We start from the raw sequence: 8390 nt of genomic DNA, 5'->3' as shown, positions 1-8390 counted from the left end.
TGCAAGCATTCCTGTATTGTTCCAAGTTTACTGGGCTGCCATCATGAGTCTGGGCAGGTGTGGCCCCATGTCATGGAGCCAATCTTCTCTAAGCGTTCACACAGGCGCTGTAACTTGGGGGACCTGCCCCCCAGTTACATTTTGGGTGGAAGTCACTTCCATCCCCCTGGCTCAAAGGATGGCCACAGCTATTTAATGTATCTATAACATATCTATGAAACCAGTTAAAGGTTATAGATATGTTAAATGACTATGCTGGAGGTTAGCTGCAAAGCCATTCCTGTACAAAACAGCTCTGTATGTTCTTGCTCCATGTGTCCCTTCCCCCAACCCACACCTGTGGGGGGAAGGGGTGAGGACAACCTAATATTTCCTGGACACCTTGAGTTCTGGACCCCATTCCAAATCCCTATTTGGGACCCCCTTCTTGGCTGTACACTGTTATAGAATGATGTCCAACCAACTGAGTCACACTGGTCAAGACCCAGAATCCAGGATTTTAATGACTTTTTAAAAAATATATTTTATTGATTATGCTATTACAGTTGTCCCATTTTCCCCCCTTCACTCCCCTCCACCCTGTACACCCTCTCCCACCCATATCCCTCCCTTTAGTCATGTCCATGTGTCATACTTATAAGTTCTTTAGCTTCTACATTTCCCATACTATTCTTACACTTCCCCTATCTATTTTCAACCTACAATCTATGCTACTTATTCTCTGTACCTTTCCCTCCTCTCTCCTCCTCCCACTCCCCTGTTGCTAACCCTCCATGTGATGTCCATTTCTGTGGTTCTGTTCCTGTTCTAGTTGTTTGCTTAGTTTCTTTTGGTTTTGCTTTAGGTGTGGTTGTTAATAATTGTGAGTTTGCTGTCCTTTTACTATACATGTTTTTTCTTTATCTTCTTTTCTTAGATAAGCCCCTTTAACATTTCATGAAATAAGGGCTTGGTGATGATGAACTCCTTTAACTTGACCTTATCTGAGAAGCACTTTATCTGCCTTCCATTCTAAATGAAAGCTTTGCTGGATAGAGTAATCTGGGATATAGGTCCTTGCCTTTCATGACTTGGAATACTTCTTTCCAGCCCCTTCTTGCCTGCAAGGTCTCTTTTGAGAAATCAGCTGACAGTCTGATGGGAACTCCTTTGTAGGTTACTGTCCCCTTATCTCTTGCTGCTTCTAGGATTCTCTCCTTCATTTTTACCTTGTCTAATGTAATTATGATGTGCCTTGGTGTGTTTCTTCTTGGGTCCAACTTCTTTGGGGCTCTCTGAGCTTCCTGGATTTCCTGGAAGTCGATTTCCTTTGCCAGAATGGGGAAGTTCTCCTTTATTATTTGTTCAAATACATGTTCAATCTGTTGCTTTTCCTCTTCTCCTTCTGGTACCCCTATAATTTGGATGTTGGAACGTTTAAAGATGTCCTGGAGGTTCCTAAGCTTCTCCTCATTTTTTTTGAATTCTTATTTCTTTATTCTTTCCTGTTTGGTTGTTTTCTTCTTCCTTCTGGTACACTCTATTGTTTTGAGTCCCAGTTTCCTTCCCATCACTATTGGTTCTCCGTGCATCTTCCTTCATCTCTTTTATGGTAACCTGCATTTTTTCGTGTAATTTGTGCCCAAAATCAACCAATTCTGTGAGCTTCCTGATCACCAGTGTTTTGAACTGTGCATCTGATAGATTGGCTATCTCTTGGTTGCTCAAAAGGATGAGCCCTGGGGCATTGATCTGTTTTCCTGTTTGAGACATGTCTCTCTCTCTCTCTCTCTTGGTCTGGTCACTCCGGTTATGGTGAGGGGTGGAGCTTTAGGTGTTCACCGGTCTGAGCACCCCAGTCGCTAGATTGTGATGTTGTATGTAGGGGTGGGGGGGGTGGGGAACAATGGCGGTAGCTTCGTTCTCCTGGGACCTCAGTCCCTTCCCTGGGATCCTGGGCTGCGTGCTCTGCCCCAGTCTATAATCTCCACCTCACTGGGTCCGCCCCCGGCCACTTGCGTACTCAGGGTTCACCCGCTGTGATCCTACGTGCCCTGGATGCCTTACGCACTCCCGGTTGCCCTATGTGCCCAGTTCTCCCTGTTCTCCACGAGCCTCGACCCACACTGGGCTGCTCCTCTCCACCCCTCCTATCAGTCTGGAGGAACGGGTCTACTTCAACTTCTTGGCTGTCCGACTTCCATTCAGATAAATTCTCTATCAGTTCTGGATATTATTCTGCCTCTAAATTATTGTTGTTCTAATCTTCGTTGTGCGTGGAGGTACGGTGTGTCCACCTATGCCTCTATCTTGCCAGAAGTCCTCCTAATGACTTCTTTATACTAACTTATTTCTCCTTATAGCATTTTTACTTCCCATTCCCTTCTTGGCAGGAAGTTACTTGCCAGACACTAATGAACAGTAGTAGGAATTTCTATGGTACCCTAACACTGCCACCTGGTGGTGAAAATGAAGCAGTTTCCAACTTTCTGGCAAAAGTTGCATTGCATTGAATGATCATTGGTCTCTCCCTCTAACTACACCAACACTGTCAAGAAATTGTGAATTCTGCTTGACCTTGCTTTGAGCCAAATATGTCATATGTGAAAAAATAAGAACAGAGCAGCACAAATTTTCAGCTGTTCTGAAAGGATCTAAATTTTGCTACCCCTAAAGTGATCTAAATTTTACTAATTAAAAGATGTAACCCACCCCAGAAAACATGAGTGTTTATTTTGTGATACTATATATTGAACAGCTTTATATTTTTGAAACCTATGTGTTTTTAAGACCTAACCTGGTTGTCTCCTATTTTGAAGAACTGGTTTCTCCTGATGTCCTTGCTTTGATGACTCATTCAGACACCATTTCTTCTGCTGTTCAAGCTCAGGATTTAAAAAAAGCTCAAGATTAATTAGCAACTATTAACCATTAACTGCTGTTTGAAAGAAAAATGGAGAAGCTGGTTCTGTTGCTTTTCCATCTCTGGGTGTGCTGTTTCCTAGGCCTTCATTTGGCACTTTTCTACAGTTTGTGCTCACCATTCGGTGTGTCTTACTACAAGTTTGGATGTCAAGTGGCATGACATGCTCAACAATAAGCTAGAAAAAATCATATTGAAATTGACTAATTTTAGAGCTAAAAGACACTTTAGAGCTTATGTAGTCTAGATCACATGTGTGTTTGTATTCACAAGGGAACAAGTTGAAATCTTGGAGGAAAGGGATGGCTGAACTGACTTTTGGAGGGTGATGGTTCTAATCAGAAAGTATTCATCATGGCTCACTGTAACCTTCAAGGACATGACCAATGTGGGGAGTGGGCACTGAGCCTGAGCCAGGGTGGAGGGGGCAGCAGAGCACTGATTGACAGCTTTAATGATTCATTTTTGTGTGGATCAAACGCTTTCAACCATAACATCGGCATACTGCCAGTAATATATTACTAATAATTATAGTACCACTGTTTACACATGCTTTCCCTCAGACAATTTCAAACTAAGTAAAAAGTTGCAAGTACAGCACAAAGAACCTTCCCCCTGCAGATGTAAGTTGCCAACCTGATGTTGCATCATCCCTTAATACTCTCATGCGTATTTCCCACAAACAAGGACGTTCTCTGAGATCACCTCAATTCAACCATCGAAATCAAGAAACTAACACCAGTACATGACTGCTGTCTAGTCCTCAGACCCCACCCAAGATTGGTCAGATGTTTTAATGATTTTTTAATAGAAAAAAGGGCTCTTCAGAATGAAACAGTGCCTTTACTATTTAAGTCTCTGTAGTCTCTTTCATTTTAGAGTAGTTCCTCAATCTTTTTTGACTTTCATTACCTTGAGACTTAAAGTATAAAGTTATTTTATAGAATGTTTTTGCATGATGCTTCCTTATAATTAGGTTCAGATTATGCATCTTTGGCAGAAATATTACAAATGTGATGTTGTGTTCATTTCACTGTAACTGAGTAGGTGGTATGAAATTTCAGTTTGTCCCATTATTGACAATGTTCATATTGATCATTTGATTTAAGGTGGTGTTTGCATGCAGTGTAATGAGTGAGCATTTTGTGGGGGACATACAGTGGTACCTTGATACTGGTTGTAAATTCATCCTGGAACTCCTGGTGAGTGCTAAAATTGATGAATACTGAAAGAAGAAGCATTTTCTCTTGTGTGGCATGTTATGACTCATACAAACTCTAGCAAGTGCCATGAGTCCTGAGCAAGTGTTGGGGCTGAAATAATTTTTTATCTTCAAAATGTGACGAGTACAGGGTTTGATGAGTTCTGAAGTTGATGAGTACCAAGGTATGACTATGCTTTGAAACTATGTAAATTCCATACCTCATCAAAATGTCAATTTATTCTTTTATATCAGTGTGGACTCATGGTTTCCTATTTATCCAGTAGGTTATAACCCATCACTACAATTATTTATTTTGATGCTCAAATTGTCCCACATTGGGCCAGTGTGGTCCACTACAAGCTGGCCTGTAATACAGGATCAGACAGAAGTAATGCCTATTTGAGCATAGTTGGTAGGGTAATAGTATGGGTGTAATAATTTATAGTTTTAAGTTGAACATTTCCCCTAAAATGTCATATGGTGTGCTTGAGTATGATATTGTTATGTTACAGAATTACTTGCTTATGATTTTGTAATAAAAGATTTTGTAATAAAAAGAGGCTTTATTTATTTATTTATTTATTTATTTATTTATGTTTTGTGCCAGACGCTGCTGAGCTAATCTAGTTTTTTACCTGTTCTGGCCAGGGAATTAGCCATTTTTTCAAGAAGTTCTGGTTTCTTTCCTTTTCTTTTTTAAAAAATTTTTGTAAGATTTTTTTTGAGCCACACTGAGGACAATTGCTGGGAAACAAGATTCAAATGCTCCTTAGAATGGTAGTTTGCATTTTCTTTTATGAATTTTTGATTTTTAAAAAATTTTTAAATTATATTTTATTCATTATGCTATCACAGTTGTCCTGACTTTTCCACTGCCCCCTCCACCCAGCAATCCCCGCTTCCTCAGGTGATCCCTACACCATTGCTCATGTCTATGGATCAGGCATATAAGTTCTTTAGCTACTTAATTTCCTATACTGTACTTTACATCCTCATGGCTATGCTGTAACTACCTATTTGTACTTCTTAATCTCCTCACTTCCTCACCCATTCCCCGACACCTGCCTCTCATCTGGCAACCATCAAAACCCTCTCTGTACCTATGATCCTGTCTCTGTTCTTGTTTACTTAGCTTATTTTTAAATTCAATTGTTGTTAGATATGTATTTATTGCCATTTTATTGCTCATCATTTTAATCTACTTCTTTTTCTTAAATAAGTCTCTTTAACATTTCATATAACAATGGTTTGGTGATGATGAACTCCTTTATTTTTTTCTTGCCTGGGAAGCTTTTTATCTGCCCTTCAATTCTAAATGATAGTTTTGCTGGGTAGAGCAATCTTGGCTATAGGTCCCTACTTTTTATGACTTTGAACATTTCTTGCCAATTCCTTCTAGCCTGCAAAGTATTTTTAGAGAAATCAGCCAACAGTCTTAAGAGAACTCCCCTGTAAGTAACTAACTGCTTTTCTCTTTCTGCTTTTAAGATCCCCTCTTTATCTTTAACCTTTGGCATTTTAATTATGATGTGTCCTGGAGTTGGCCTGTTTGCATCCATCTTATTTGGGACTCTTTGTGCTCCCTGGATGTGCAGGTCTATTTCTTTGACCAAATTTGGGAAGTTTGCTTTAATTATTTTTTCAAAGATGTTTCCAATGTCTTGCTCTTTCTCTTCTCCTTATGGCATTCCTATGATGCAAATTTTGGACCTCCTGAAGTTGTCCCAGAGGCTGCTTATACTATCCTCAAATTTTGGATTCTCTTTTCTTCTTGTTATTCAACAGATTGGTTGTTTTTTGCTTCCTTATGTTCCAAATCATTGATTTGACTCTTGGCATCATCCACTCTACTGTTGTTTCCCATAAATTGTTCTTTATTTCTATTACTGTATCCTTCATTTATGACTGAATCTTTTTTTATGCTGTAGAGGTCCTCACTAAGTTCCTTGAGCATCCTTATAACCAGTGTTTTGAACTCTGCATTTGATAGATTGTTTATCTCCATTTTGTTTAGTTATTTTTCTGGGGTTTTCATCTTTTTTTTTTTTTTTTTCATTTGGGCCATGTTTCTTTGTCTCCTCATTTTGGCAGCCTCCCATGTGTTTGTTTCTATGTATTAGGTAGGGTTGCTTTGAGTCTGTGTCTTGGTAGTGTGGCCTAATTGTTTAGCTGTCCTGTAGGGTCCAGTGGCACAGCTTCCCCTGCCCTCCAAGCTGGATAATCAAAGTGTCCCCTTCATCTGGGCTGAGTATACCCTACTCTTGTGGTTGAGTCTTGATTGCTGTTGGCACATCAATAGGAGGATTTACCCACCAGTCAGCTGCAAAGTTGGCTGTGACAACTGACCACCAACCTCCACCATCTGTGGAGGATCAGCTGTGCAGGGACAAGGTGGTGGTGCTTTGGCATGGTCTGTAGCTGTCTACTGGGTGTGCTGTCCCTGGGATTTCTTGGGTGGTGCAGGCCAAGGTCAGCCCCCACCTGTGTTTTGCCTGGGCCACCCTGCCTGAGCTATAAAGCAAGCTGAGATGGCTGCTACTTGTGCTGGGCTTGGAGATCCTAGGTGAAGCCAAGTTATGAATCTAGGCTGGCTGCTGATAGTGCCAGGTGTGGGGGCTCACTGAGGCTGGCTGTTGCTTGTTTGATAGGATTTAGGAAGTTGTTCAGCATGAGCCAAGACAATTCATATGGAAAAGCAGCTTTTGTGGGCTGGTGTGTTTTGTGGGGCAGAGTCTCTGGGGATCTCCAAGGTGAGTCAATAGTGTTAGGCAGGTTGATGGAGTCTCAGATATGGCACTGGCTTGTCAGCTCAGTTGCTCTGTTGGGGGAAGGTTTAGAAAAGTGATAATGGCCTCTGCTTGCCTTGATGCCAGACACTTCAGTTCCTCCCTGTATGCCACCTGTGCCTTTCATGCTGCTACTCTGAGCCTGAGCTCAGAGGGAGTGAGTGTGAGTAAGTAAGTCTGTGTGTGGGTTCTTTAAAAGGAACTGCTTGGGGCTCCAGAAGTTTCTTCTACTGACTCAATCCCCATTGGGTTTTGCAGCCAGAAGTTATGGGGACTTATCTTCCTGGTACTGGAACCCTGGACTGGGGGGCCTGGTGTGGTGCTGGGACTCTTTGGTCCTGAGATATCTCTCCTGAATTTTTATCCACCACACATGGGTGAGGGACCAGCCTGTTCTGCATCTCCATCCCTCCCACCAGTCTGGATAGATGTGGTTTCTTCAACTCCATAGTTGTCAGACTTTCATTCAACTCAATCCCTGATGGTTCTGAATGATGGTTCTTCTATATTTTAGTTATAATTTTGATGTGGCTATGTGAAGAGGTGAGGCATGGCTGTCTACAATGCCATCTTGACTGGAAGTTCTGGTTTATTTTCATAGAGAATGTAACTTAGAAGCCAAGATATGAGTGCTAGATTTGAATGTATATGTATACACACACACACACGTGTGTGTGTGTGTGTGTGTGTGTGTGTGTGTGTGTGTATATATATATATATATATATATATATATATATGGTCTGTATAGAAGGTATCCAGCCATGTAATATGAAAAATAGACACATTTACTGAAGAAGATACAAGAAACATTGTACATAGGACAATGATGCCTCAGTCCCCTTCAAAGTAGGCGTCTTGGTACTTCTTACAGTTCTCCCAGTGAGCATCTCTTCCACTGTTCAAAACCCTGCAAAATCCTTTTTTAGAATGGTCATCAGCTCCCCCATTGCATATTCCTGAATTTCAACAATGGTCTGAAATCTCTTCCCTTTGGGAGGTAATTTTAGTTTTGGGAAGGCCAGAGAAGTTTCAGGGCACCAAATATGGGCTGAAGAGGGGCTGAGTCACCTGAATGATTTGATGTTTTCCCAAAAAACTCTGCACAAGATGTGATGGATGAGTGGATATGTTGTCATGATGAAGCTGCCAATCACCACTTGCCCATAGCTGTGGCCTTCTGAATCATCCAAAGAGTTTCCATGGAGGAATATTCAAGCTTAATGCACAATTTGATAGAGATTTGTTGCTTTTTACTCACTCAGTCATTTTGAATGAGATGGCCACACAGTACATATCCTCACTCAACAGCATCTATTGCCTCCACTGACTAGTACAGTGAAGTCATCATTGTTTATGCATGCACATTCCAGTCCTCTCTCCTGGGCTGCTAGTTTACACTGATGTTGTGCAAACCATTCTCATTATATTAACAATGGCTAGACTTTTTCTGGACAGGCATCGTATATACTCTGTATTGAAAACCATGAGGTCACACCA

This window comes from Phyllostomus hastatus, unplaced genomic scaffold (genome assembly GCF_019186645.2).
Source record: "Phyllostomus hastatus isolate PE091 unplaced genomic scaffold, TTU_PhHast_1.1 phas_contig_113, whole genome shotgun sequence".
Classification (NCBI taxonomy): domain Eukaryota; kingdom Metazoa; phylum Chordata; class Mammalia; order Chiroptera; family Phyllostomidae; genus Phyllostomus; species Phyllostomus hastatus.
This window is presented reverse-complemented; position numbering follows the sequence as displayed.